At 50.0% G+C, this 22,353-nt stretch overlaps 6 pseudogenes; all 6 read right to left on the reverse strand.

Annotated features, from left to right (window-relative positions):
• Positions 1–1,583: 1,583 nt before the first annotated feature.
• LOC147986808 (BTB/POZ and MATH domain-containing protein 3-like) lies at positions 1,584–2,167 on the reverse strand (annotated as a pseudogene).
• Positions 2,168–5,136: 2,969 nt separating this feature from the next.
• On the reverse strand, positions 5,137–6,655 carry LOC147986809 (BTB/POZ and MATH domain-containing protein 3-like; annotated as a pseudogene).
• Positions 6,656–7,118: 463 nt separating this feature from the next.
• On the reverse strand, positions 7,119–7,839 carry LOC147986810 (BTB/POZ and MATH domain-containing protein 2-like; annotated as a pseudogene).
• Positions 7,840–13,972: 6,133 nt separating this feature from the next.
• Positions 13,973–15,491, reverse strand: LOC147986811 (BTB/POZ and MATH domain-containing protein 3-like; annotated as a pseudogene).
• Positions 15,492–15,949: 458 nt separating this feature from the next.
• Positions 15,950–16,676, reverse strand: LOC147986812 (BTB/POZ and MATH domain-containing protein 3-like; annotated as a pseudogene).
• A 2,585-nt stretch (positions 16,677–19,261) lies between these two features.
• LOC147986813 (BTB/POZ and MATH domain-containing protein 3-like) lies at positions 19,262–19,845 on the reverse strand (annotated as a pseudogene).
• Between the last annotated feature and the right edge of the window lie 2,508 nt (positions 19,846–22,353).

Raw genomic sequence — 22,353 nt, forward strand, 5'->3', positions numbered from 1 at the left:
ATGGGTCCAAAGAGCTGAGCTCGAAAGACTGGCGACCGCGTGGCCAAGAGGATCCGGTGTGCTGGAAACTCCTGCCCGCCCACGCGGAACGTGACGTCCGCGCCTATCGGGTCACCGATACAGGGCTCGAGGTCGCCCTGCAGCACCAGCGGAGTCTCCTTGCTGACGGTGAGCACACACCATATCATGAAGCAGCTGTCGCCTTCGCCTTCGCGGGACAGGGATTTCAGCCTCCACCTGCTCACGAACTTGCGGCAGTCCCGCTCATCATTCCTCGTAGAGAAGACGTACTCCTTCACACGCTAGCTGACCACCTCTGCCTGGCTGCTGGTCCTCAGCATGCTGAGCGCAGACTTGGCCTTCACATCCTTGGCTCCGCCGAGGTAGCGAACGTAGCATGAGGTGTTATCGCCACACCTGTACTGGGTGATCCCATCCGGGTAGAAGTTGAGCTCCCACTTGTAGCCGCCGACTTTGAAGACGGACGAGGTAACGAACTCACCGACGCCCATGCCCTTGACTCCTTGAGCTGCAGGTAATCGGTCACCATGAAATCAAACGTCGCGGTGTGATGACGTGTGATGGATGTGGAGGACGTGGCCTCGGGTATCGAGTAGTAATCCCCCGCAGAGGTTGCGCCGTCTTCGTTAGCCATGGCCATCAAAGCTTTTGAGAATAAGCGACGGGTCTGATCGACAGACAGGAGTTGGCCGTAATCTTTTGCACGCCTAACCATGTTATATGGAGATAGAGGACTTGTAAAGGCTGTGGGAAATACAAAGCGGTCATAGACTCCTTGGCCGAGGCGGATACAGAGAGGAACATACCGTAAACTTGTACTCGACCTGAGGTTACGCCACCTTTCTGGTCGGTTGGAAAGTATTACGGCCTCTCCTTCGCAGCTCGCAAACTGCATCTCCATCTCCATCTCCACTATTATTAAACAATCAAACAAGAACTTTCTTAAGTGCACCCCACAATTACCCCCAACACATCGGACGACCCATTCACCACCGCATGATTAGTCCCACAAATCTGAATCTAACAGCCATCATTGAGCTACTACCTCTATGATGTGCACATAGCAATTTACATTGGCTGACCATCACTAGTAGCAAAAAGGCCATTTGTCCCGGTTCTTAAGGGCCTTTTGTCCCGGTTGTTGAACCGGGACTAAAGTGTCGTTACTAATGCCCTGGGCCTTTAGTCCCGGTTCTTACATGAACCGGGACAGATGGGCCTCCACGTGGCCCGTGTGGCGAGTCCAGGTAGGAGGCCCTTTGGTCCCGGTTGGTGGCACAAGCCGAGACTAATAGGCATCCACGCGTCAGCAGCTGGCAGGAGCTGAGGTTTTTTTGAAAGGGGGTGGTTTAGGGGTTTTGGGGGATTAATTTAGGTGTTTCGTATATTGTGTTATCTAGCTAATTAATAGAGAGAAGTGTCCTCTCTTATCTTCGTGCTTGGTCGACGTACGCTATGTATTATATATACGTATAGAGAGGACTCGACACGCTAGCTAGTAAGCAAATGAAGGAAACAGAAGATCGTCATGAACATATGCATACAGAGAGAAGTGATATCGATCACCTCTTCTTCTTCGAGAGATTGGTTGGCTCCACATCCACGACCTTGACGCGCCCCATGTCCTTCTCCGCCATGGGTCCAAAGAGCTGAGCTCGAAAGACTGGCGACCGCGCGGCCAGGAGGATCCGGTGTGCTGGAAACTCCTGCCGCCCACGCGGAACGTGACGTCCGCGCCTGTCGGGTCACCGATACAGGGCTCGAGGTCGCCCTGCAGCACAAGCGGAGTCTCCTTACTGACGGTGAGCACGCACCGTATCGTGAAGCAGCCGTCGCCTTCGCCTTCGCGGGACAGGGATTTCAGCCTCCACCTGCTCACGAACCTGCGGCGGCCCCGCTCGTCATTCCGCTGAGACAAGACGTGCTCCTTCGCGTGCCAACTGACCACCTCTGCCTGGCTGCTGGTCCTCAGCATGCTGAGCGCGAACTTGGCCTTCACATCCTTGGCTCCGCCGAGGTAGCGAAAGTAGCATGAGGTGTTATCGCCACACCTGTACTGGCTGACCCCATCCGGGTAGAAGTTGATCTCCCACTTATAGCCGCCGACTTTGAAGACGGACGAGGCAACAAACTCGCCGACGCCCATGCCCTTGAACATACCGTGAACTTGTGCTCGACCTGAGGTTATGCCACCTTTCTGGTCGGTTGGAAAGTATTACGGCCTCCTTCGCAGCTCGCAACCTGCATACTTATAATGATCTAATCACTAGTAGAAAAGGGGGCAAAGGTCCAGTCCGGGTCAGCCCATTAGTCCCGGTTCAGTCCAGAACTGGGACCCATGGGGGCATTGGACCCGGTACGTGAGCCCAGGGGGCCGGCCGGGCCACGTGGGCCATTGGTCCCGTTTCGTCTGGACCTTTTGGTCCCGGTTGATGGGACGAACCGGGACCAATGGTGCTGGCTCCTGGCCCACCACCATTGGTCCCGGTTGGTGGCTTGAACCGGGACCAAAGGCTCCCCTTTAGTCCCGATTCATGCCACCAACCGGGACCAATGAGGTGCCTATATATACCCCCTCGCGTAAGAGCAGAGCACACTGCTCTGTTTTTTCTGGCCGCCGAGGGGGAGAGGGCTTGGTGGTGCTCTAGCTCACCTCCTATGCACACAAGGTGTTCGATGGAATGCCCGAGCCACACTACTTAAGCTTTCTCCTCTCCAAGCTCGACCTCCAAGCTCCATTTTCCTCAATATTTGTCTAGGTTTAGCGGTCCGTCACGCCCCGTCCCCGTCTTCACCGCCGTCGATCACCCGTGCCGAGCTCGTCGCTGGCACCACCGTGGTGAGCCTCTTGTTCTTATCTTCTTTCTGAAAGGAAAAATATTCTTACTTGTATGTTTACATAGATACTTGTATTATTTTCTTAAGTTTATTATTGCATCTTATATAGTGCGATGGTTTTGGTATCCGCCCCCGTCGGCCCTCGTCCTGTCTATGATTCGGATGAGGTATATATTATATTTATAACTATTGGTTCATTTATTGTTTATGAAAATTATGCCGACCAACGTGACATAGATTTTATTTATATAGGAGGTATGTGAACCGGAAATTCCAACCGACCTTATTGTCGAGAGGTTAAATTTAGTTGAAGAAGAAAACAATTTCTTGAAGGAAAAAATAAAAAAAAATTGAGGAGGAGAAGATGATATTGGAGTTGCATGTTGCGGATGTCATCGATGATCACAAGATCAAGATGGATGCAATGCGCTTGAAGATTAGAAAGATTAGAAAATATGCCATTCATACCGAGGCTTGGTATCATTATGCCATTGGATCAATTGTTACCTTGGTTGCGATTATGATCGCATTTGTTTTCGCATTGAAATGTTTTACATAGTTTCAATGTATGGTTTAATTAATTAGATGTTCTGGAGAGCTATATGTTGTTAGATGAGAACTATGTATGTACTTTGGTTTTAATGTGATGATGAACTTCTATTAATTTGGTCACTTAATTATCTATTCATGATGTTCTGTAATGGTTTTTGACACACTTAATTTTTCATACTGTGATGATTTTAGATGAACAACAATTGTACTATACTCGGCATTTTTTTGCCATTTACTCTAACTCAGTTCAGTCCATTTATGCTTGTTATTGCAGAGAACTGTACTTGACCATGAATAGAAAATGCATGTTAGGATGAAAATCCACCTTCAATCTATAAAATTTTATTCTTACACATACTCTAGGAAAAAAACTGGAAAGAAAATGTCTCAGTAAATGTATGCGCATTACAAAGGTTAAACTATTTACTCACTCCCTTGGAGGTTATATTCCTTGTAGTTTACACAGCCGGTCCCTTTTATTAAGTTGTTGGTATTCTTATCACAGTGCCTCGCTCCACTTGAAAAGCTCACACCTCCATGCTCGAAGAACAGAAATGCTGGTACATTGTTTGAATTTTTTTTGTGTTCCACTGTTGTGTTAGAGCCCTGGATGAATGGTGGGTCCAATTTAGAACTAGGAGGTACTAGAACTAAGATAGAAAGGTGGTTGTTGTCCTTGTCCCTTGTTGTCCTGCTGCGGCGTCATCGATCACAGGCTCACTAAGAACATGAGTTAGTGGATTTTTTATAAGAGTGAGGGTTTAGAGTGAGCGGGGCGGGGGTTGGGATTGGTCCATTCAGTTATGAGCGGAATAATTTCCCTACTTTAAAAAATATGGCAAATTGCATTTCATTAGAGATGGCTTTGAAGCAAATTGCATGAGCAAGCAATTCATATATTGTTTTTGATCAAGTCATACAATTTTCTGGTTAGGATCGAAAGGTAAATGCATTGGTTTATTACTTCAAGAGTTAATAATGGACATGGTAGCATATCAGTTGCAAGCCCAATAATGGACATCATATTTTGTTTCGTGATAACGCACGACATTCAACTGTATGTTACAATGCGGCAATTTCTCAGGAGACATTGGATCTGTCTTCTTGGCTTGTGGGCGGGGGCGGCACACGCCTCGTCCTCCTTGATGATGGTGGCGGATCGGCATGAACACGGGGGGAGGGGGGGAGGGGATCAGGGCAGAGAGCGGGGTGGTTGGTGGGGAGGGGGCTCCTCCTTAACGGTCTATGGGAAAGTACGGTGTGAAGGAAAGAAGTGCCATGACGAAGGTGGCGTGGGCGTCATACGGTTTTAAAGGATAGGGCTCTAGCGGGAAATCGAGTGGGAAGGGAAGGGTTCGACAGGAAAAGGGAAAGTGCGTCGTGGGGTTGTGTTTTTGTTGTGGGGACCAGGTGTTTGAGATAACATGGTGAATTGTTCGGTTAACCAGTGTTGTGGGGACCAGGTGTTTGAGATAACATGGTGAATTGTTTGGTTAACCAGAACCCTCTATATGGGTTTGAATTGGGGGTACAGGCGGTTGGATTTTTGGGAGCCCACTGGACGCTTATTTGGTGTTCGAACATGCTTGGACGTATGAGGAAAAAATGAGCTTCGACCTTAAAGATGACCTTAAGCATTTGTTTATTTTATTTACATGCATTGTAGCCCGTAGCAACGCACGGACATTCTTCTAGTACTATTAGTTATGCAAAATGAAAGTAAGTTCACTGCTTTGTACGGATCTTTTTGATCCTTTTCTTGTTTGGATCAGGTTTTTCCTCTCGGCGTCTACTTTTTCCCCCTGAAGTTCCCTCCTCCAAAGCCATTGGGCGGCAACTTGGCATGAAGTGCTCCTTGAATCCCTCGGTCTCTAAGACGGCGCCAAGGACTTTTGGCGATGACATAAACCACAGGCAATTACTCTTGAGAAGCTCGCAGTTGTGCTGACTCGCCAATGCGAAGGTGGACCTGACAGTCTTGACATCGAGCTTTTCACACAGCTCCTCCTCGCACATGGGCCTCAGCATGCTCAGCCCATACCTATCCGCGGCGACCAGCAAATGCTGCAGCGTCGCGACGCTGTGCCCGTCTCTGTGGTGGCACGGTGGCAGCCAATCCGTATAGATGTAGTGAAGCATCATTTGGAAGATGGTCGGCTCCACATCCACGACCTTGACGCGTCCCATGTCCTTCTCCGCCATGGGTCCAAAGAGCTGAGCTCGAAAGACTGGCGACCGCGTGGCCAGGAGGATCCGGTGTGCTGGAAACTCCTGGCCGCCCACGCGGAACGTGACGTCCACGCCTGTCGGGTCACCGATACAGGGCTCGAGGTCGCCCTACAGCACCAGTGGAGTCTCCTTGCTGACGGTGAGCACGCACCGTATCGTCATTCCGCGTAGAGAAGACGTACTCCTTCGCGCGCCAGCTGACCACCTCTGCTTGGCTGCTGGTCCTCAGCATCCTGAGCGCGAACTTGGCCTTCACATCCTTGGCTCCGCCGAGGTAGCGAACGTAGCATGACGTGTTATCGCCACACCTGTACTGGGTGATCCCATCTGGGTAGAAGTTGAGCTCCCACTTGTAGCCGCCGACTTTGAAGACGGACGAGGTAACGAACTTGCCGACGCCCATGCCCTTGACTCCTTGAGCTGCAGGTAATCGGTCACCACGAAATCAAACGTCGCGGTGATGACGTGTAATGGATATGGAGGACGTGGCCTCGGGTATCCAGTAGTAATCCCCCGCAGAGGTTGCGCCGTCTTTGTTAGCCATGGCCATCAAAGCTTTTGAGAATAAGCGACGGGTCTGATCGACAGACAGGAGTTGGCCGTAATCTTTTGCACGCCTAACCGTGTTATATGGAGATAGAGGACTTGTAAAGGCTGTGGAAAATACAAAGCGGTCACGGACTCCATGGCCGAGGAGGATACGGAGAGGAACATACCGTAAACTTGTACTCGACCTGAGGTTACGCCACCTTTCTGGTCGGTTGGAAAGTATTACGGCCTCTCCTTCGCAGCTTGCAAACTGCATCTCCATCTCCATCTCCACTATTATTAAACAATCAAACAAAACTTTCTTAAGTGCACCCCGCAATTACCCCCAACACATCGAACGACCCATTCACCACCGCATGATTAGTCCCACAAATCTGAATCTAACAACCATCATTGAGCTACTACCTCTATGGTGTGCACATAGCAATTTACATTGGCTGGCCGTCACTAGTAGAAAAAGGGCCATTTGTCCCGGTTCTTAAGGGCCTTTTGTCCCGGTTGTTGAACTGGGACTAAAGTGTCGTTACTAATGCCCTGGGCCTTTAGTCCCGGTTCTTACATGAACCGGGACAGATGGGCCTCCACGTGGCCCGTGCGGCGAGCCTAGGCAGGAGGCCCTTTGGTCCCGGTTGGTGGCACAAACCGAGACTAATAGGCATCCACGCGTCAGCAGCTGGCAGGAGCTGAGGTTTTTTTTGAAAGGGGGTGGTTTAGGGGTTTTGGGGGGTTAATTTAGGTGTTTCATATATTGTGTTATCTAGCTACTTAATAGAGAGAAGTGTCCTCTCTTATCTTCGTGCTTGGTCAACGTACGCTACGTATTATATATACATATAGAGAGGACTCGACACGCTAGCTAGTAAGCAAATGAAGGAAACAGAAGATCGTCATGAACATATGCATACAGAGAGAAGTGATAACGACTACCTCTACTTCTTCGAAAGATTGGTCGGCTCCACATCCACGACCTTGACACGCCCCATGTCCTTCTCCGCCATGGGTCCAAAGAGCTGAGCTCGAAAGACTGGCGACCGCGCAGCCAAGAGGATCTGGTGTGCTGGAAACTCCTGCCCGCCCACGCGGAACGTGACATCCGCGCCTGTCGGGTCACCGATACAGGGCTCGAGGTCGCCCTGCAGCACCAGCGGAGTCTCCTTGCTGACGGTGAGAACGCACCGTATCGTGAAGTAGTCGTCGCCTTAGCCTTCGCGGGACAGGGATTTCAGCCTCCACCTGCTCACGAACCTGCGGCGGCCCAGCTCATCATTCCGCGTAGAGAAGACGTACTCTTCGCGCGCCAGCTGACTACCTCTGCCTGGCTGCTGGTCCTCAGCATGCTGAGCGCGAACTTGGCCTTCACATCCTTGGCTCCGCCAAGGTAGCGAATGTAGCATGAGGTGTTATCGCCACACCTGTATTGGGTGATCCCATCCGGGTAGAAGTTGAGCTCCCACTTGTAGCCGCCGACTTTGAAGACGGACGAGGTAACGAACTCGTCGACGCCCATGCCCTTGACTCCTTGAGCTGCAGGTAATCGGTCACCACAAAATCAAACGTCACGGTGTGATGACGTGTAATGGATGTGGAGGACGTGGCCTCGGGTATCCAGTAGTAATCCCCCGCCGAGGTTGCGCCGTCTTCGTTAGCCATGGCCATCAAAGCTTTTGAGAATAAGCGACGGGTCTGATCAACAGACAGGAGTTGGCCGTAATCTTTTGCACTCCTAACCGTGTTATATGGAGATAGAGGACTTGTAAAGGCTGTGGAAAATACGAAGCGGTCACAGACTCCTTGGCCGAGGAGGATACGAAGAGGAACATACCGTAAACTTGTAGTCGACCTGAGGTTACGCCACCTTTCTGGTCGGTTGGAAAGTATTACGGCCTCTCCTTCGCAGCTCGCAAACTGCATCTCCATCTCCATCTCCACTATTATTAAACAATCAAACAAAACTTTCTTAAGTGCACCCCGCAATTACCCCCAACACATCGAACGACCCATTCACCACCGCATGATTAGTCCCACAAATCTGAATCTAACAACCATCATTGAGCTACTACCTCTATGGTGTGCACATAGCAATTTACATTGGCTGGCCGTCACTAGTAGAAAAAGGGCCATTTGTCCCGGTTCTTAAGGGCCTTTTGTCCCGGTTGTTGAACTGGGACTAAAGTGTCGTTACTAATGCCCTGGGCCTTTAGTCCCGGTTCTTACATGAACCGGGACAGATGGGCCTCCACGTGGCCCATGCGGCGAGCCCAGGCAGGAGGCTCTTTAGTCCCGGTTGGTGGCACAAACCGAGACTAATAGGCATCCACGCGTTAGCAGCTGGCAGGAGCTGAGGTTTTTTTGAAAGGGGGTGGTTTAGAGGTTTTGGGGGATTAATTTAGGTGTTTCGTATATTGTGTTATCTAGCTAATTAATAGAGAGAAGTGTCCTCTCTTATCTTCGTGCTTGGTCGACGTACGCTATGTATTATATATACGTATAGAGAGGACTCGACACGCTAGCTAGTAAGCAAATGAAGGAAACAGAAGATCGTCATGAACATATGCATACAGAGAGAAGTGATATCGATCACCTCTCCTTCTTCGAGAGATTGGTGGGCTCCACATCCACGACCATGACGCGCCCCATGTCCTTCTCCGCCATGGGTCCAAAGAGCTGAGCTCGAAAGACTGGCGACCGCGCGGCCAGGAGGATCCGGTGTGCTGGAAACTCCTGCCGCCCACGCGGAACGTGACGTCCGCGCCTGTCGGGTCACCGATACAGGGCTCGAGGTCGCCCTGCAGCACAAGCGGAGTCTCCTTGCTGACGGTGAGCACGCACCGTATCGTGAAGCAGCCGTCGCCTTCGCCTTCGCGGGACAGGGATTTCAGCCTCCACCTACTCACGAACCTGCGGCGGCCCCGCTCGTCATTCCGCTGAGACAAGACGTGCTCCTTCGCGCGCCAACTGACCACCTCTGCCTGGCTGCTGGTCCTCAGCATGCTGAGCGCGAACTTGGCCTTCACATCCTTGGCTCCGCTGAGGTAGCGAAAGTAGCATGAGGTGTTATCGCCACACCTGTACTGGGTGATCCCATCCGGGTAGAAGTTGAGCTCCCACTTGTAGCCGCCGACTTTGAAGACGAACGAGGTAACGAACTCGCCGACGCCCATGCCCTTGACTCCTTGAGCTGCAGGTAATCGGTCACCACGAAATCAAACGTCGCGGTGTGATGACGTGTGATGGATGTGGAGGACGTGGCCTCGGGTATCGAGTAGTAATCCCCCGCAGAGGTTGCGCCGTCTTCGTTAGCCATGGCCATCAAAGCTTTTGAGAATAAGCGACGGGTCTGATCGACAGACAGGAGTTGGCTGTAATCTTTTGCACGCCTAACCATGTTATATGGAGATAGAGGACTTGTAAAGGCTGTGGGAAATACAAAGCGGTCACGGACTCCTTGGCCGAGGAGGATACAGAGAGGAACATACCGTAAACTTGTACTCGACCTGAGGTTACGCCACCTTTCTGGTCGGTTGGAAAGTATTACGGCCTCTCCTTCGCTGCTCGCAAACTTCATCTCCATCTCCATCTCCACTATTATTAAACAATCAAACAAGAACTTTCTTAAGTGCACCCCACAATTACCCCCAACACATCGGACGACCCATTCACCACCGCATGATTAGTCCCAAAATCTGAATCTAACAGCCATCATTGAGCTACTACCTCTATGATGTGCACATAGCAATTTACATTGGCTGACCATCACTAGTAGCAAAAAGGCCATTTGTCCCTGTTCTTAAGGGCCTTTTGTCCCGGTTGTTGAACCGGGACTAAAGTGTCGTTACTAATGCCCTCGGCCTTTAGTCCCGGTTCATTCATGAACCGGGACAGATGGGCCTCCACGTGGCCCGTGTGGCGAGTCCTGGCAGGAGGCCCTTTGGTCCCGGTTGGTGGCACAAACCGAGACTAATAGGCATCCACGCGTCAGCAGCTGGCAGGAGCTGAGGTTTTTTTGAAAGGGGGTGGTTTAGGGGTTTTGGGGGATTAATTTAGGTGTTTCGTATATTGTGTTATCGAGCTAATTAATAGAGATAAGTGTCCTCTCTTATCTTCGTGCTTGGTCGACGTACGCTATGTATCATATATACGTATAGAGAGGACTCGACACGCTAGCTAGTAAGCAAATGAAGGAAACAGAAGATCGTCATGAACATATGCATATAGAGAGAAGTGATATCGATCACCTCTCCTTCTTCGAGAGATTGGTTGGCTCCACATCCACGACCTTGACGCGCCCATGTCCTTCTCCGCCATGGGTCCAAAGAGCTGAGCTCGAAAGACTGGCGACCGCGCGGCCAAGAGGATCCGGTGTGCTGGAAACTCCTGCCGCCCACGCGGAACGTGACGTCCGCGCCTGTCGGGTCACCGATACAGGGCTCAAGGTTGCCCTGCAGCACAAGCGGAGTCTCCTTGCTGACGGTGAGCACGCACCGTATCGTGAAGCAGCCGTCGCCTTCGCCTTCGCGGGACAGGGATTTCAGCCTCCGCCTGCTCATGAACCTGCGGCGGCCCCGCTCGTCATTCCGCTGAGACAAGACGTGCTCCTTCGCGCGCCAACTGACCACCTCTGCCTGGCTGCTGGTCCTCAGCATGCTGAGCGCGAACTTGGCCTTCACATCCTTGGCTCCGCCGAGGTAGCGAAAGTACCATGAGGTGTTATCACCACACCTGTACTGCCTGACCCCATCCGGGTAGAAGTTAATCTCCCACTTGTAGCCGCCGACTTTGAAGACGGACGAGGCAACGAAATCGCCGATGCCCATGCCCTTGAACATACCGTGAACTTGTGCTCGACCTGAGGTTATTCCACCTTTCTGGTCGGTTGGAAAGTATTACGGCCTCCTTCGCAGCTCGCAACCTGCATACTTATAATGATCTAATCACTAGTAGAAAAGGGGGCAATGGTCCAGGCCGGGTCAGCCCATTAGTCCCGGTTCAGTCCAGAACCGGGACCCATGGGGGCATTGGACCCGGTACGTGAGCCCAGGGGGCCGGCCGGGCCACGTGGGCCATTGGTCCCGTTTCGTCTGGACCTTTTGGTCCCGGTTGATGGGACGAACCGGGACCAATGGTGCTGGCTCCTGGCCCACCACCATTGGTCCCGGTTGGTGGCTTGAACCGGGACCAAAGGCTCCCCTTTAGTCCCGATTCATGCCACCAACCGGGACCAATGAGGTGCCTATATATACCCCCTCGCGTAAGAGCAGAGCACACTGCTCTGTTTTTTCTGGCCGCCGAGGGGGAGAGGGCTTGGTGGTGCTCTAGCTCACCTCCTATGCACACAAGGTGTTCGATGGAATGCCCGAGCCACACTACTTAAGCTTTCTCCTCTCCAAGCTCGACCTCCAAGCTCCATTTTCCTCAATATTTGTCTAGGTTTAGCGGTCCGTCACGCCCCGTCCCCGTCTTCACCGCCGTCGATCACCCGTGCCGAGCTCATCGCCGGCACCACCGTGGTGAGCCTCTTGTTCTTATCTTCTTTCTGAAAGGAAAAATATTCTTACTTGTATGTTTACATAGATACTTGTATTATTTTCTTAAGTTTATTATTGCATCTTATATAGTGCGATGGTTTTGGTATCCGCCCCCGTCGGCCCTCGTCCTGTCTATGATTCGGATGAGGTATATATTATATTTATAACTATTGGTTCATTTATTGTTTATGAAAATTATGCCGACCAACGTGACATAGATTTTATTTATATAGGAGGTATGTGAACCGGAAATTCCAACCGACCTTATTGTCGAGAGGTTAAATTTAGTTGAAGAAGAAAACAATTTCTTGAAGGAAAAAATAAAAAAAAATTGAGGAGGAGAAGATGATATTGGAGTTGCATGTTGCGGATGTCATCGATGATCACAAGATCAAGATGGATGCAATGCGCTTGAAGATTAGAAAGATTAGAAAATATGCCATTCATACCGAGGCTTGGTATCATTATGCCATTGGATCAATTGTTACCTTGGTTGCGATTATGATCGCATTTGTTTTCGCATTGAAATGTTTTACATAGTTTCAATGTATGGTTTAATTAATTAGATGTTCTGGAGAGCTATATGTTGTTAGATGAGAACTATGTATGTACTTTGGTTTTAATGTGATGATGAACTTCTATTAATTTGGTCACTTAATTATCTATTCATGATGTTCTGTAATGGTTTTTGACACACTTAATTTTTCATACTGTGATGATTTTAGATGAACAACAATTGTACTATACTCGGCATTTTTTTGCCATTTACTCTAACTCAGTTCAGTCCATTTATGCTTGTTATTGCAGAGAACTGTACTTGACCATGAATAGAAAATGCATGTTAGGATGAAAATCCACCTTCAATCTATAAAATTTTATTCTTACACATACTCTAGGAAAAAAACTGGAAAGAAAATGTCTCAGTAAATGTATGCGCATTACAAAGGTTAAACTATTTACTCACTCCCTTGGAGGTTATATTCCTTGTAGTTTACACAGCCGGTCCCTTTTATTAAGTTGTTGGTATTCTTATCACAGTGCCTCGCTCCACTTGAAAAGCTCACACCTCCATGCTCGAAGAACAGAAATGCTGGTACATTGTTTGAATTTTTTTTGTGTTCCACTGTTGTGTTAGAGCCCTGGATGAATGGTGGGTCCAATTTAGAACTAGGAGGTACTAGAACTAAGATAGAAAGGTGGTTGTTGTCCTTGTCCCTTGTTGTCCTGCTGCGGCGTCATCGATCACAGGCTCACTAAGAACATGAGTTAGTGGATTTTTTATAAGAGTGAGGGTTTAGAGTGAGCGGGGCGGGGGTTGGGATTGGTCCATTCAGTTATGAGCGGAATAATTTCCCTACTTTAAAAAATATGGCAAATTGCATTTCATTAGAGATGGCTTTGAAGCAAATTGCATGAGCAAGCAATTCATATATTGTTTTTGATCAAGTCATACAATTTTCTGGTTAGGATCGAAAGGTAAATGCATTGGTTTATTACTTCAAGAGTTAATAATGGACATGGTAGCATATCAGTTGCAAGCCCAATAATGGACATCATATTTTGTTTCGTGATAACGCACGACATTCAACTGTATGTTACAATGCGGCAATTTCTCAGGAGACATTGGATCTGTCTTCTTGGCTTGTGGGCGGGGGCGGCACACGCCTCGTCCTCCTTGATGATGGTGGCGGATCGGCATGAACACGGGGGGAGGGGGGGAGGGGATCAGGGCAGAGAGCGGGGTGGTTGGTGGGGAGGGGGCTCCTCCTTAACGGTCTATGGGAAAGTACGGTGTGAAGGAAAGAAGTGCCATGACGAAGGTGGCGTGGGCGTCATACGGTTTTAAAGGATAGGGCTCTAGCGGGAAATCGAGTGGGAAGGGAAGGGTTCGACAGGAAAAGGGAAAGTGCGTCGTGGGGTTGTGTTTTTGTTGTGGGGACCAGGTGTTTGAGATAACATGGTGAATTGTTCGGTTAACCAGTGTTGTGGGGACCAGGTGTTTGAGATAACATGGTGAATTGTTCGGTTAACCAGAACCCTCTATATGGGTTTGAATTGGGGGTACAGGCGGTTGGATTTTTGGGAGCCCACTGGACGCTTATTTGGTGTTCGAACATGCTTGGACGTATGAGGAAAAAATGAGCTTCGACCTTAAAGATGACCTTAAGCATTTGGTTATTTTATTTACATGCATTGTAGCCCGTAGCAACGCACGGACATTCTGCTAGTACTATTAGTTATGCAAAATGAAAGTAAGTTCACTGCTTTGTACGGATCTTTTTGATCTTTTTCTTGTTTGGATCAGTTTTTTCCTCTCGGCGTCTACATTTTCCCCCTGAAGTTCCCTCCTCCAAAGCCATTGGGCGGCAACTTGGCATGAAGTGCTCCTTGAATCCCTCGGTCTCTAAGACGGCGCCAAGGACTTTTGGCGATGACATAAACCACACGCAATTACTCTTGAGAAGCTCGCAGTTGTGCTGACTCGCCAATGCGAAGGTGGACCTGACAGTCTTGACATCGAGCTTTTCACACAGCTCCTCCTCGCACATGGGCCTCAGCATGCTCAGCCCATACCTATCCGCGGCAACCAGCAAATGCTGCAGCGTCGCGACGCTGTGCCCGTCTCTGTGGTGGCACGGTGGCAGCGAATCCGTATAGATGTAGTGAAGCATCATTTGGAAGATGGTCGGCTCCACATCCACGACCTTGACGCGTCCCATGTCCTTCTCCGCCATGGGTCCAAAGAGCTGAGCTCGAAAGACTGGCGACCGCGTGGCCAGGAGGATCCGGTGTGCTGGAAACTCCTGGCCGCCCACGCGGAACGTGACGTCCACGCCTGTCGGGTCACCGATACAGGGCTCGAGGTCGCCCTACAGCACCAGTGGAGTCTCCTTGCTGACGGTGAGCACGCACCGTATCGTCATTCCGCGTAGATAAGACGTACTCCTTCGCGCGCCAGATGACCACCTCTGCTTGGCTGCTGGTCCTTAGCATCCTGAGCGCGAACTTGGCCTTCACATCCTTGGCTCCGCCGAGGTAGCGAACGTAGCATGAGGTGTTATCGCCACACCTGTACTGGTTGATCCCATCTAGGTAGAAGTTGAGCTCCCACTTGTAGCCGCCGACTTTGAAGACGGACGAGGTAACGAACTTGTCGACGCCCATGCCCTTGACTCCTTGAGCTGCAGGTAATCGGTCACCATGAAATCAAACGTCGCGGTGATGACGTGTAATGGATGTGGAGGACGTGGCCTCGGGTATCCAGTAGTAATCCCCCGCAGAGGTTGCGCCGTCTTTGTTAGCCATGGCCATCAAAGCTTTTGAGAATAAGCGACGGGTCTGATCGACAGACAGGAGTTGGCCGTAATCTTTTGCACGCCTAACCGTGTTATATGGAGATAGAGGACTTGTAAAGGCTGTGGAAAATACAAAGCGGTCACGGACTCCATGGCCGAGGAGGATACGGAGAGGAACATACCGTAAACTTGTACTCGACCTGAGGTTACGCCACCTTTCTGGTCGGCTGGAAAGTATTACGGCCTCTCCTTCGCAGCTCGCAAACTGCATCTCCATCTCCATCTCCACTATTATTAAACAATCAAACAAAACTTTCTTAAGTGCACCCCGCAATTACCCCCAACACATCGAACGACCCATTCACCACCGCATGATTAGTCCCACAAATCTGAATCTAACAACCATCATGGAGCTACTACCCCTATGGTGTGCACATAGCAATTTACATTGGCTGGCCGTCACTAGTAGAAAAAGGGCCATTTGTCCCGGTTCTTAAGGGCCTTTTGTCCCGGTTGTTGAACTGGGACTAAAGTGTCGTTACTAATGCCCTGGGCCTTTAGTCCCGGTTCTTACATGAACCGGGACAGATGGGCCTCCACGTGGCCCGTGCGGCGAGCCCAGGCAGGAGGCCCTTTGGTCCCGGTTGGTGGCACAAACCGAGACTAATAGGCATCCACGCGTCAGCAGCTGGCAGGAGCTGAGGTTTTTTTTTGAAAGGGGGTGGTTTAGGGGTTTTGGGGGGTTAATTTAGGTGTTTCATATATTGTGTTATCTAGCTAATTAATAGAGAGAAGTGTCCTCTCTTATCTTCGTGCTTGGTCGACGTACGCTACGTATTATATATACGTATAGAGAGGACTCGGCACGCTAGCTAGTAAGCAAATGAAGGAAACAGAAGATCGTCATGAACATATGCATACAGAGAGAAGTGATAACGACTACCTCTCCTTCTTCGACAGATTGGTCGGCTCCACATCCATGACCTTGACACGCCCCATGTCCTTCTCCGCCATGGGTCCAAAGAGCTGAGCTCGAAAGACTGGCGACCGCGCGGCCAAGAGGATTTGGTGTGCTGGAAACTCCTGCCCGCCCACGCGGAACGTGACGTCCGCGCCTGTCGGGTCACCGATACAGGGCTCGAGGTCGCCCTGCAGCACCAGCGGAGTCTCCTTGCTGACGGTGAGAACGCACCGTATCGTGAAGCAGTCGTCGCCTTAGCCTTCGCGGGACAGGGATTTCAGCCTCCACCTGCTCACGAACCTGCGGCGGCCCTGCTCATCATTCCGCGTAGAGAAGACGAACTCTTCGCGCGCCAGCTGACCACCTCTGCCTGGCTGCTGGTCCTCAGCATGCTGAGCGCAGACTTGGCCTTCACATCCTTGGCTCCGCCGAGGTAGCGAACGTAGCATGAGGTGTTATCGCCACACCTGTACTGGGTGATCCCATCCGGGTAGAAGTTGAGCTCCCACTTGTAGCCGCCGACTTTGAAGACGGACGAGGTAACGAACTCACCGACGCCCATGCCCTTGACTCCTTGAGCTGCAGGTAATCGGTCACCACGAAATCAAACGTCGCGGTGTGATGACGTGTGATGGATGTGGAGGACGTGGCCTCGGGTATCCAGTAGTAATCCCACGCCGAGGTTGCCCCGTCTTCGTTAGCCATGGCCATCAAAGCTTTTGAGAATAAGCGACGGGTCTGATCAACAGACAGGAGTTGGCCGTAATCTTTTGCACTCCTAACCGTGTTATATGGAGATAGAGGACTTGTAAAGGCTGTGGAAAATACGAAGCGGTCACGGACTCCTTGGCCGAGGAGGATACGAAGAGAAACATACCGTAAACTTGTAGTCGACCTGAGGTTACGCCACCTTTCTGGTCGGTTGGAAAGTCTTACGGCCTCTCCTTCGCAGCTCGCAAACTGCATCTCCATCTCCATCTCCACTATTATTAAACAATCAAACAAGAACTTTCTAAAGTGCACCCCGCAATTACCCCCAACACATCGGACGACCCATTCACCACCACATGATTAGTCCCACAAATCTGAATCCAATAGCCATCATTGAGCTACTACCTCTATGGTGTGCACATAGCAATTTACATTGGCTGGCCGTCACTAGTAGAAAAAAGGCCATTTGTCCCGGTTCTTAAGGGCCTTTTGTTCCGGTTGTTGAACCGGGATTAAAGTGTCGTTTCTAATGCCCTGGGCCTTTAGTCCCGGTTCTTACATGAACCGGGACAGATGGGCCTCCACGTGGCCCGTGCGGCGAGCCCAGGCAGGAGGCTCTTTAGTCCCGGTTGGTGGCACAAACCGAGACTAATAGGCATCCACGCGTTAGCAGCTGGCAGGAGCTGAGGTTTTATTTGAAACGGGGTGGTTTAGGGGTTTTGGGGGGTTAATTTAGGTGTTTCATATATTGTGTTATCTAGCTAATTAATAGAGAGAAGTGTCCTCTCTTATCTCCGTGCTTGGTCGACGTATGCTACATATTATATATACGTATAGAGAGGACTCGACATGCTAGCTAGTAAGCAAATGAAGGAAATAGAAGATCGTCATGAACATATGCACATAGAGAGAAGTGATATCGACCACCTCTCCTTCTTCGAGAGATTGGTTGGCTCCACATCCACGACCTTGACGCGCCCCATGTCCTTCTCTGCCATGGGTCCAAAGAGCTGAGCTCGAAAGACTGGCGACCGCGTGGCCAAGAGGATCCGGTGTGCTGGAAACTCCTGCCCGCCCACGCGGAACGTGACGTCCGCGCCTATCGGGTCACCGATACAGGGCTCGAGGTCGCCCTGCAGCACCAGCGGAGTCTCCTTGCTGACGGTGAGCACACACCATATCATGAAGCAGCTGTCGCCTTCGCCTTCGCGGGACAGGGATTTCAGCCTCCACCTGCTCACGAACTTGCGGCAGTCCCGCTCATCATTCCTCGTAGAGAAGACGTACTCCTTCACACGCTAGCTGACCACCTCTGCCTGGCTGCTGGTCCTCAGCATGCTGAGCGCAGACTTGGCCTTCACATCCTTGGCTCCGCCGAGGTAGCGAACGTAGCATGAGGTGTTATCGCCACACCTGTACTGGGTGATCCCATCCGGGTAGAAGTTGAGCTCCCACTTGTAGCCGCCGACTTTGAAGACGGACGAGGTAACGAACTCACCGACGCCCATGCCCTTGACTCCTTGAGCTGCAGGTAATCGGTCACCACGAAATCAAACGTCGCGGTGTGATGACGTGTGATGGATGTGGAGGACGTGGCCTCGGGTATCGAGTAGTAATCCCCCGCAGAGGTTGCGCCGTCTTCGTTAGCCATGGCCATCAAAGCTTTTGAGAATAAGCGACGGGTCTGATCGACAGACAGGAGTTGGCCGTAATCTTTTGCACGCCTAACCATGTTATATGGAGATAGAGGACTTGTAAAGGCTGTGGGAAATACAAAGCGGTCATGGACTCCTTGGCCGAGGCGGATACAGAGAGGAACATACCGTAAACTTGTACTCGACCTGAGGTTACGCCACCTTTCTGGTCGGTTGGAAAGTATTACGGCCTCTCCTTCGCAGCTCGCAAACTGCATCTCCATCTCCATCTCCACTATTATTAAACAATGAAACAAGAACTTTCTTAAGTGCACCCCACAATTACCCCCAACACATCGGACGACCCATTCACCACCGCATGATTAGTCCCACAAATCTGAATCTAACAGCCATCATTGAGCTACTACCTCTATGATGTGCACATAGCAATTTACATTGGCTGACCATCACTAGTAGCAAAAAGGCCATTTGTCCCGGTTCTTAAGGGCCTTTTGTCCCGGTTGTTGAACCGGGACTAAAGTGTCGTTACTAATGACCTGGGCCTTTAGTCCCGGTTCTTACATGAACCGGGACAGATGGGCCTCCACGTGGCCCGTGTGGCGAGTCCAGGCAGGAGGCCCTTTGGTCCCGGTTGGTGGCACAAACCGAGACTAATAGGCATCCACGCGTCAGCAGCTGGCAGGAGCTGAGGTTTTTTTGAAAGGGGGTGGTTTAGGGGTTTTGGGGGATTAATTTAGGTGTTTCGTATATTGTGTTATCTAGCTAATTAATAGAGAGAAGTGTCCTCTCTTATCTTCGTGCTTGGTCGACGTACGCTATGTATTATATATATGTATAGAGAGGACTCGACACGCTAGCTAGTAAGCAAATGAAGGAAACAGAAGATCGTCATGAACATATGCATACAGAGAGAAGTGATATCGATCACCTCTCCTTCTTCGAGAGATTGGTTGGCTCCACATCCACGACCTTGACGCGCCCCATGTCCTTCTCCGCCATGGGTCCAAAGAGCTGAGCTCGAAAGACTGGCGACCGCGCGGCCAGGAGGATCTGGTGTGCTGGAAACTCCTGCCGCCCACGCGGAACGTGACGTCCGCGCCTGTCGGGTCACCGATACAGGGCTCGAGGTCGCCCTGCAGCACAAGCGGAGTCTCCTTGCTGACGGTGAGCACGCACCGTATCGTGAAGCAGCCGTCGCCTTCGCCTTCGCGGGACAGGGATTTCAGCCTCCACCTGCTCACGAACCTGCGGCGGCCCCGCTCGTCATTCCGCTGAGACAAGACGTGCTCCTTCGCGTGCCAACTGACCACCTCTGCCTGGCTGCTGGTCCTCAGCATGCTGAGCGTGAACTTGGCCTTCACATCCTTGGCTCCGCCGAGGTAGCGAAAGTAGCATGAGGTGTTATCACCACACCTGTACTGGCTGACCCCATCCGGGTAGAAGTTGATCTCCCACTTGTAGCCGCCGACTTTGAAGACGGACGAGGCAACGAACTCGCCGACGCCCATGCCCTTGAACATACCGTGAACTTGTGCTCGACCTGAGGTTATGCCACCTTTCTGGTCGGTTGGAAAGTATTACGGCCTCCTTCGCAGCTCGCAACCTGCGTACTTACAATGATCTAATCACTAGTAGAAAAGGGGGCAAAGGTCCAGGCCGGGTCAGCCCATTAGTCCCGGTTCAGTCCAGAACCGGGACCCATGGGGGCATTGGACCCGGTACGTGAGCCCAGGGGGCCGGCCGGGCCACGTGGGCCATTGGTCCCGTTTCGTCTGGACCTTTTGGTCCCGGTTGATGGGACGAACCGGGACCAATGGTGCTGGCTCCTGGCCCACCACCATTGGTCCCGGTTGGTGGCTTGAACCGGGACCAAAGGCTCCCCTTTAGTCCCGATTCATGCCACCAACCGGGACCAATGAGGTGCCTATATATACCCCCTCGCGTAAGAGCAGAGCACACTGCTCTGTTTTTTCTGGCCCCCGAGGGGGAGAGGGCTTGGTGGTGCTCTAGCTCACCTCCTATGCACACAAGGTGTTCGATGGAATGCCCGAGCCACACTACTTAAGCTTTCTCCTCTCCAAGCTCGACCTCCAAGCTCCATTTTCCTCAATATTTGTCTAGGTTTAGCGGTCCGTCACGCCCCGTCCCCGTCTTCACCGCCGTCGATCACCCGTGCCGAGCTCATCGCCGGCACCACCGTGGTGAGCCTCTTGTTCTTATCTTCTTTCTGAAAGGAAAAATATTCTTACTTGTATGTTTACATAGATACTTGTATTATTTTCTTAAGTTTATTATTGCATCTTATATAGTGCGATGGTTTTGGTATCCGCCCCCGTCGGCCCTCGTCCTGTCTATGATTCGGATGAGGTATATATTATATTTATAACTATTGGTTCATTTATTGTTTATGAAAATTATGCCGACCAACGTGACATAGATTTTATTTATATAGGAGGTATGTGAACCGGAAATTCCAACCGACCTTATTGTCGAGAGGTTAAATTTAGTTGAAGAAGAAAACAATTTCTTGAAGGAAAAAATAAAAAAAAATTGAGGAGGAGAAGATGATATTGGAGTTGCATGTTGCGGATGTCATCGATGATCACAAGATCAAGATGGATGCAATGCGCTTGAAGATTAGAAAGATTAGAAAATATGCCATTCATACCGAGGCTTGGTATCATTATGCCATTGGATCAATTGTTACCTTGGTTGCGATTATGATCGCATTTGTTTTCGCATTGAAATGTTTTACATAGTTTCAATGTATGGTTTAATTAATTAGATGTTCTGGAGAGCTATATGTTGTTAGATGAGAACTATGTATGTACTTTGGTTTTAATGTGATGATGAACTTCTATTAATTTGGTCACTTAATTATCTATTCATGATGTTCTGTAATGGTTTTTGACACACTTAATTTTTCATACTGTGATGATTTTAGATGAACAACAATTGTACTATACTCGGCATTTTTTTGCCATTTACTCTAACTCAGTTCAGTCCATTTATGCTTGTTATTGCAGAGAACTGTACTTGACCATGAATAGAAAATGCATGTTAGGATGAAAATCCACCTTCAATCTATAAAATTTTATTCTTACACATACTCTAGGAAAAAAACTGGAAAGAAAATGTCTCAGTAAATGTATGCGCATTACAAAGGTTAAACTATTTACTCACTCCCTTGGAGGTTATATTCCTTGTAGTTTACACAGCCGGTCCCTTTTATTAAGTTGTTGGTATTCTTATCACAGTGCCTCGCTCCACTTGAAAAGCTCACACCTCCATGCTCGAAGAACAGAAATGCTGGTACATTGTTTGAATTTTTTTTGTGTTCCACTGTTGTGTTAGAGCCCTGGATGAATGGTGGGTCCAATTTAGAACTAGGAGGTACTAGAACTAAGATAGAAAGGTGGTTGTTGTCCTTGTCCCTTGTTGTCCTGCTGCGGCGTCATCGATCACAGGCTCACTAAGAACATGAGTTAGTGGATTTTTTATAAGAGTGAGGGTTTAGAGTGAGCGGGGCGGGGGTTGGGATTGGTCCATTCAGTTATGAGCGGAATAATTTCCCTACTTTAAAAAATATGGCAAATTGCATTTCATTAGAGATGGCTTTGAAGCAAATTGCATGAGCAAGCAATTCATATATTGTTTTTGATCAAGTCATACAATTTTCTGGTTAGGATCGAAAGGTAAATGCATTGGTTTATTACTTCAAGAGTTAATAATGGACATGGTAGCATATCAGTTGCAAGCCCAATAATGGACATCATATTTTGTTTCGTGATAACGCACGACATTCAACTGTATGTTACAATGCGGCAATTTCTCAGGAGACATTGGATCTCTCTTCTTGGCTTGTGGGCGGGGGCGGCACACGCCTCGTCCTCCTTGATGATGGTGGCGGATCGGCATGAACACGGGGGGAGGGGGGGAGGGGATCAGGGCAGAGAGCGGGGTGGTTGGTGGGGAGGGGGCTCCTCCTTAACGGTCTATGGGAAAGTACGGTGTGA

This window comes from Triticum urartu, chromosome 2A (genome assembly GCF_056163025.1).
Source record: "Triticum urartu cultivar PI428250 chromosome 2A, HENAU_Tu73, whole genome shotgun sequence".
Taxonomy (NCBI): Eukaryota; Viridiplantae; Streptophyta; class Magnoliopsida; order Poales; family Poaceae; genus Triticum; species Triticum urartu.